The following is an 8,989-nucleotide window of genomic DNA, read 5'->3' as shown; positions in this document are numbered from 1 at the left end:
AAAGTGTATACATTCCTCTCAATCTGGTCTACTCGTCTTAAAGAAAAAACACTACTCTGGTAGTACTCCATTTAAAAATATCATTAACATTTAGACTTTTAGGACATATTATATTTCCAACTAAATTAAAGTAATTTATGTTACCTGTAAATAAACTCTAAGCACCGCTGAATTTCAATTGTGAAGTGCCTTGATATCCCCAGACGAATGAGCCGGTCGACCACCCATAACTGCTCAAAAGTATCCATAGAGTGGCTACATGGCACTGAGAAAACAAATAATTTACGTGAATGGTGACGTTTTGTATTGACCAACATACAAAGGGGCTCTCCTACCTAAGAGTGCATTCCTGTTGGTTGTACAAGAAAATAAGTGGTAGTGATTTTACCTCCCCCCTTGAACATTTTGACAAGCCTATCTAGAAATGCTAGGCATTCCTTGTCGCCAGTGTAACTAAGGGCAGCAGCTGTGGCAGCAGGCGAGGAATGGAAGGATCCGTCTGGACAACGCAACGTGAGTAGCTTTTCCCAGTCCAATGGTAAGTCAACCATTCCCTCCAAACTGAAAAGTAGGGTCGTTGGTATGGCGTGTAGCACATCCAGAGGTATCCTACAATTTGAGAGCCGGATTAATTATTACTTAACTAATTATACATAGACTATTCAGTTCAATGTACAAATCCAGATTTATCACATGCATGTAGCTAGGTATACATACTTAGAGAGCTTCAGATTCCTCTTGGCATATATCTCTTCCAAAACAGTGTGATTGTAAGGGATGTCCAAGTCCAGGTCCTTTGCCTTCTCTAGGAGTGCTGGGAAGTTAATCTCGAAGCCACATGGCATCCAGTCCTGTTCCTCTTCTAGCAACCTGCTCATATTTTCTTTGATAAATAACACACCTATACACCAGAAAAGGTGCACTCTACATTAGATACATGATCCTTCCTTGGAAGTAAACAAAGTATATCGCTGAATAAAATAATGAATGAAGTGATCAATCAATTTACCTCTGTTGCACAAGTTGTCATTTCCAATGTTCCAAGACTTCGCAGCCACCACACATGCGAGGGTGCTGATCATCCGATCTTGGACCATAAAGAAAGCGGGATCACCCCACGAACCATCTGGTAGTTGATTTTGAACAATCCAATCGATGCACGAGGGGAATTGCGGTCCATCGCCTCCGTCAAGGTTCTTGACAAGAGCAACCAACGCCGTATCATAGGCAGAAACATTCATTGACGTCTCATCATCACCCAATGACCCTAGTGTGGTTCTAATGGCATCGATCATCTGTTCCATCTCGCTTGGTTCATCCTTTAGGAAGGTTTTGATTTATTTGTCAGGGTTTAATATGTATGTTTGCCAGCTCATGTGCAATAGTTATTATTCTGATCAATACGAGTTATGCATATATGCTCACCTTGTGTGTTCTCCATTCACGCAATTCTGCCTCCGGATATGATGGGGATTTGCTACTTAGCAGGAGTACTAAATGCCAGGCATGAGAAGTGGAAAAGAACATGTAAGTCATATTAAATTTATACCCTCTTAACATTTTGAACTCATTTATGAGAACCTGGCAGTTAACTTTTAGATTCCAATTTCTACTCAGACGTTCAATCAATATAATGAACTAAGAGATTTAATACTCCAAAAATGCAATACCCAAGGCATGTATTAATGGACATTCCTAAAAATGTATAGATGGATCAAAGGATAACAAATGACTCATACCATCGTTAAGTGGCTCTAGAATAGTGCCAACAGACTTAAACATAAATTATTTTTCTAGCTCCATTACAGGGTTCAAACAAAAAAAAACTACTAAAAATGCCAGCATCTTGTTATTATGATTGTAATTTTAGCACTAAAAGCTGCGAGAAAACTTCCATACATCTGTATTGGGACTGCATCTTTGCTCAAGCATCTTGGTATGAGATTGTAGAGAATAAAAATAGTGGTATATCAACCTATGATGAAATCATTTTTACCTCTTTAGAATTGGCATGGACATAGTCATTTTAGGCTGCTGGAATATTTAGAATCTAAGGAACAACAAAATCTTTTGAAAATGAAGTGCCAGTGTTAACAGTTGAAAATTCCCCCTAAAGCAAAATCTAATACTTTTGGGGCATCTAGTGAAGCACAAGTACACTGCAATTCTTCAGAATTGGATTGCCCAAAATAGTCATTGGATAGGCTTTATTTATTTATTTATTTTTCTTTTCTGTCTGTACATATGTAACTTACTTTATATTAATAGAAAAATACATAGGGCGTAGAAGAAAGTTGAACTCATGCACATTATCACTATTATATGCTGCATGAAAAATATGCCAGCCAACTAAAACCTCTAGATCAACATCAATTGAAACGTTAGGTGGACAGGAGAGAATATTCATAGAAGAATCTATGTATTATGTCATAGCATGTAAACAATGTGGGCTGCTCTGGATTGAGTTCCCTACTTGCCAATTATCCATTGGTCTATGCGTTTCTTTTGCATTAAGTTTAATCATGTATGTATAATTTGAACCCACAACATGATTAATGGATTGGGTTATTAAGGCTATGTGGATGAATGTTGTAGCTTGTATACCTTTTTTTTCAATAATATACTGATATTACTTGTGAAGTGAAACTAATACCATTTTGTGATTACTGTGTTCTCTGGGCAGACTGAAATCCCTAACTTTACCATTCTTTCCAGAATAGGAAGTTCGTGAAAGAATTTTCTTGTTTTTCGTTGAAAATACCAACCTTAACCACACAACCTGGGTTGGGACTACCCCCATCCCTAGAGGAGCGTACGGTTTTGAAGCTCCTATTCCAACATGAACGGAAACAAAATCGTCGAATTTTGCTATTTGTTTCCCCAAAGGGGTAATTGAAGAATTAGAAAAAGATGCGATTATATATTAAAAGTTCACGATGTGCTAACGAGAAAAGTGGGCAATAGGGTAGAAAATCTCACAAAAATCAGGAAGATCTGATTGGTGTTTTTATACATTGGAAAACGACAACCATTTTGTGTTGCTATACGCATTTGCCATGAAACCTAGTTTTTTTTTGAGGGGTTGCCATGAAACCTAGTTTTTTTGAGGGGTTGCCATGAAACCTAGTGAAGAAATGACAATAATTCTTTAGTGGTCCGGAATAACAATTTAATGATTAGCACTGCAAGTCAGCCCAATTCCCGTTTTAATGCTATACTTAGTCAAGTGCTTTTGTTGAGTTTTTCAGTTCTCATGTTCTTTATTAGACCTAAAATACCTCATACATGTGCAACATGATTCTGATAAGGTTTAGTCCACGTCAAGAGTAATCAAGAAATTGTGTTCTCCATGATCATTTATGTTTGAAGGTAGCCTATAGTTATAGTGGTTTTCTTTGCTTATTCGTCGAATCAGAAGGAAAGAGGCTTGCAAAGTTATAAATAGCAGGCCATGACAAATAGTGACAGAAGCATTAGCGCACTAAATTGCAGCTATAGTGCGCTAAATTTTGCTGTAGCACGCTAAATAGCACTAAAAGGCTTACCAGGATATCACACTATTTAGAACTTTGAACTTCAAAGATTCTAAGGTTAGGATACCTATACCATGGTAAAGAAACTTCAAAACTCGAGAAAAATTTCACAGTTACTTATTCGTTGGCGCAGAACGTGTTTGGCATTAACAAATTTGGATATTGAACTTACTAAAGGAAATAAAAAATGTGATGTGCTTTGTTACTCGCATGCTAATAAGCTAATTTTTTTACTAATGACAAAATTTATGTTTGGCCTTAGAATTATATATGTCACGTACAATATGTTCAATATGTTTCCATTCTTACAATTAAATAAAGACATTATATTGTTGTTTGAGTTTTAAACAACATCATATTAAAAGATAAAACAGACACATATATGCTTCCTAATTTCTATATTATGGAAAGTCTCTCTAGAAAGCAAGCTCACTGGATTGCAATAAATAATTTATATAAAATATATATCCACCACAGAGGAGCCCGCCTATTTGCGCAAGCCGCTGTACTAGTTCAAACATTTTTTAAGAGAATGTGAGCCAGAAATAATAATGTTATTTCGGGAGTACTCAAGTTTTTTGATAACCATGCATGCATTCAGGTGTGGATATTGATAGATCATGATTACCACATTGTTGATGCTGAGAGTGTAAGTGTAGGGAGAGTCGTCGCCATGGCTCTGGTGTTGTCTGGTCGAGCACTGGAGCATGCCGGACTGTAGCGGCTGGATTGACGGAGCTGCAAGTCTGCGTGCAGAAGACCAATGAGACCCTCAGGGAGTATATTCAGAGATGGATCACTTTGCACCATACTGTGGAGAATGTGTCTGATCATCAGGCAGTCTGCGCCTTCAAGGATGGTGTCAAGAATAGAGAATTGAGTTTGAAATTTGGTCGAACCGGAGACATGACCTTGAGTCAGATGATGGAAATTGCTACCAAGTACGCCAACGGTGAAGAAGAAGACCGACTCCGAAGCGGCAAGCACAAGCCGAACCAGTCGGAGAAGGGAAACACCAGTCGGAAACAGAAGCGGAAGGCTGAACCGGCAGCTCCTGGAGAGGCTCTGGCCATGGCTCATGGAAAGTTTAAAGGGAAACCAAAAGGATCCTGGAACCCTAAGAAGGTAAAGGATAAAGAAGGGAACGACGTGATGGATATGCCATGTCATATCCACACGAAGAAAGACGAAGAGGGGAATATCATTTACCCAAAACATACCACTCGCCAATATTGACTCCTGATCCAGCAGTTTCAAGGAAAACAGTCTAAAGACAAGGAAAAGGAGTCGGACAAGGCCGAAGACAAGGAGGACAGTGAGGAAGGATATCCGCATGTCAACTCCACTCTGATGATCTTTGCAGATGTGGAAAGCAAGAGTCGACTGAAAGTCATTAACCGCGAGGTGAACATGGTTACCCCAGCAAAAGCAAATTATTTGAGATGGTCCCAAACACCCATCACATTTGACCAATCTGATCACCCGACTCATATTGCCACCCCTGGGAGGCAAGCTTTGGTGGTCGATCCAGTTGTCGAAGGCACTCGACTGACAAAAGTGCTGATGGACGATGGTAGCGGGCTGAATTTGTTGTATGCAGACACACTGAAAGGAATGGGCATTCCGATGTCCCGACTGAGCACCAGTAACATGAGCTTTCATGGAGTTATACCAGGGAAGAAAGCCGAGTCACTCGGCCAAATAGCTCTGGACGTGGTGTTTGGTGATTCGAAACATTTTCGCAAAGAGAAGTTGACGTTTGAGGTCGGGGATTTTCAGAGTGCATATCATGCCATTTTGGGGAGACCAGCTTATGCATGGTTCATGGCTCGACCATGTTACGTGTACCTCAAATTGAAGATGCCCGGCCCCAAAGGAGTGATCACTGTCACCGGTGATCGGAAAAAGGCAGAAGAGTGCTTTCAGAAGGGCTCAAAGATTGCTGATTCCCAGGTGACAGCGGTCGAGTTTGAAGAATACAAGCAAAACGCAGATCCGAGTGATTTGCTGCGATCCAAGAAACCCGCCACAGAATCTGCATTTCAGTCGTCCGGTGAGACGAATCCTGTTCACATTCACCCGACCGACCCCGATGCAGCACCGACCCACATCTCCACAACACTTGACCCGAAATAGGAAGAAGCGCTCATCCAGTTCCTCCGTGAGAACTGGGACATTTTTGCATGGAAGCCCACTGACATGCTAGGTGTTCCCAGGGGACTGGCTGAGCATCGCCTGAGAGTCGACTCATCAGCAAAACCAGTCAAAGAGCATCTTCGGTGGTCCGCCGTCCAGAAGAGAAAAGCCATTGGTGAGGAAGTGGCTCGACTGTTGGCGGCAGGATTTATCCGAGAGATATACCACTCCGAGTGGCTCGCTAATGTCGTCATGGTTCCTAAGAAGGACAAGTCGCTCCGAATGTGCATTGATTTCAAGCACATCAACCGGGCCTGCCCGAAAGATCATTTTCCTCTCCCTCGCATAGATCAAATTGTTGACTCGACCGCGGGATGTGAGAGATTGTCTTTTCTAGACGCCTACTCCGGGTACCACCAGATCCGTCTGTACGGACCCGACGAGGTAAAAACAGCTTTCATCACTCCATTCGGGTGCTTCTGCTATATCACCATGCCATTCGGCCTCAAGAATGCCGGAGCCACATTTATGCGAATGATTCAGAAGTGTCTACTCACTCAAATCAGTCGGAATGTGGAAGCGTATATGGATGATATCATCGTCAAGTCACGAAAAGGTTCCGACCTGCTCGCTGACCTCGCCGAAACATTTGCCAACCTCAGAAGGTATGATATCAAGCTCAATCCATCAAAGTGCACATTCGGAGTTCCTGGTGGCAAGTTACTCGGTTTTCTCGTTTCCGAGCGAGGGATCGACGCTAATCCAGAAAAGATCGGCACCATTCTCCGAATGAAACGCCCTGTGCGAGTGCACGATGTCCAGAAGCTTACTGGATGCTTGGCCGCATTAAGTCGATTCATCTCACGACTCGGTGAAAAGGCATTGCCTCTTTACCGACTGATGAAGAAGGCAGACAAGTTCGAGTGGACTCCAGAAGATGATGCAGCTTTTGCCGAGCTAAAAGCTCTGCTCTCCACCCAGCCGGTGCTTGCTGCTCCGATCAGCAAAGAGCCTCTGTTGCTTTATATCGCAGCCACAGGACAAGTCGTCAGTACAGTGCTTACGGTCGAGCGGGAAGAAGAAGGAAAAGTTTTCAAAGTTCAGCGCCCAGTGTATTATTTGTCTGAAGTCTTGACTCCATCCAAGCAGAGATATCCTCATTATCAGAAGCTTGTGTATGGAATATACATGACCACAAAGAAGGTTGCTCATTATTTCTCTGATCATTCCATCACAGTCGTCAGCGACGCTCCACTATCAGAGATTTTGCACAACAGAGATGCAACTAGTCGAGTGGCGAAATGGGCGATTGAACTTCTTCCCCTTGATATCAAGTTTGAGGCAAAGAAAGCCATTAAGTCCCAGGCAATAGCAGATTTCCTCGCCGAGTGGATTGAACAGCAGCAGCCGACTGAAGTTCACTCGGAGCATTGGACCATGTTTTTTGATGGCTCTAAGATGTTGAATGGTTCCGGTGCTGGGGTTGTCCTGGTTTCCCCCAGATGAGATAAGCTCAGATATGTGCTCCAGATTCACTTTGATTCCTCCAACAATGAGGCAGAGTATGAGGCCCTCTTATACGGATTGCGCATGGCCATTTCACTCGGCGTCCGTCGCCTGATGGTCTATGGCGATTCAGATTTAGTGGTCAACCATGTGGTGAAGGAGTGGGACGTGAGAAGCCCAGCCATGACTGGATACTGCAGTGCAGTGAGGAAGCTGGAAAAGAAGTTCGAGGGGTTGGAGCTCCATCATATACCCCGACTGAAAAATCAAGCAGCTGATGATCTAGCAAAGATAGGTTCCAAGAGAGGAGCCATTCCGAGTGGTGTGTTCTTGGAGCATATACACACTCCATCGGTCAAAGAAGATCCTTTCACCGAAGAAGCTCCACAGCCCAAGAGTGCCACAGAGCCGACTGAGCTTGAAGTCCCAGCAGTGGTCGACTTGGTCATGGAGGTCTTGGTGGTCATTCCCGACTGGACAGTTCCGTATATCGCGTATATCCTGAGAAAAGAGCTCCCGGAGGATGAGGAAGAGGCTCGACAGATCGTCCGTCGATCTAAAGCCTTTACCGTAATCAAAGGACAGCTATATAGAGAAAGCGCGACTGGAGTTGGTCAGAAGTGCATAACACCAGAAGAAGGTCGAATCATCCTTAATGATATCCACTCGGGAACCTGTGGTCATCATGCGTCCTCTCGGACCATCGTGGCCAAAGCATACCGAGCCGGATTTTACTGGCCAAAGGCGAATGAGATGGCAAAGGAAATAGTGGATAAGTGCGAGGGATGTCAGTTCTACTCGATTATGTCGCACAAGCCTGCATCAGCTCTAAAGACCATTCCACTCGTCTGGCCTTTCGCAGTATGGGGGTTGGACATGGTCGGTCCTTTGAGAACAGGGCGAAGTGGCTTCACGCATGTACTGGTGGCAGTCGACAAGTTCACCAAGTGGATTGAGGCTAAACCAATCAAGAACCTCGACGCCGGTGCTGCTGTTAGCTTCATCAGGGAACTGATATTCAGATATGGAGTCCCGCACAGCATCATTACGGATAATGGGTCGAACTTTGACTCGGAAGAATTCAGGGATTTCTGCAACTCTCAAGGCACACGAGTCGACTACGCTTCGGTCGCACATCCGCAGACAAATGGACAAGCAGAGCGAGCCAATGGCCTCATTCTCAAGGGATTGAAACCCCGACTGATGCGTGATCTCAAGCATGCAGCTGGAGCTTGGGTCGACGAACTTCCCTCGGTGCTTTGGGGATTGCGGACCACACCTAATCGGTCGACCGGAAGAACTCCATTCTTCCTAGTCTACGGAGCTGAAGCAGTCTTGCCGAGTGATCTTCTCCACAATGCTCCTCGGGTTGAAATCTACAACGAAGCAGAAGCTGAACAAGCGCGGCAGGACGCAGTCGACCTTTTAGAGGAAGAAAGGGAGATGGCTCTGATCCGGTCGACCATCTACCAACAAGATTTGCATCATTTCCACGCCAGAAATGTGAGGGGTCGAGCCTTCCAGGAAGGAGATTTAGTTCTCCGAGTGGATCAGAAGAAACAACACAAGCTTGCTCCTTCTTGGGAAGGACCCTTCATCGTCACCAAAGTTCTCCACAACGGGGCGTACCGTCTTTACAACGTCGAACATAATATCGACGAGCCCCGAGCTTGGAACGCGGAACTACTCCGCCCATTTTACACTTAAGTTTATCACTCGGATGAGTTGCAATAAAGTACTTCTGTAGTTCATGGATCTCAAAATAATAGTGTCATAGTTCCTCCATAATTTTTGTCACTTTTTATTTTGTCCAA

The 8,989-nt window shown here is 43.6% G+C and overlaps 1 pseudogene; it reads right to left on the bottom strand.

Moving 5' to 3' along the window:
* The window catches only part of LOC123040058 (syn-copalyl diphosphate synthase-like), a 33,552-nt pseudogene extending 32,257 nt beyond the window's left edge, over positions 1–1,295 (bottom strand).
* Positions 1,296–8,989: the final 7,694 nt, after the last annotated feature.

Source organism: Triticum aestivum, chromosome 2B, assembly GCF_018294505.1.
Source record: "Triticum aestivum cultivar Chinese Spring chromosome 2B, IWGSC CS RefSeq v2.1, whole genome shotgun sequence".
Classification (NCBI taxonomy): Eukaryota; Viridiplantae; Streptophyta; class Magnoliopsida; order Poales; family Poaceae; genus Triticum; species Triticum aestivum.
This window is presented reverse-complemented; position numbering and strand designations above follow the sequence as displayed.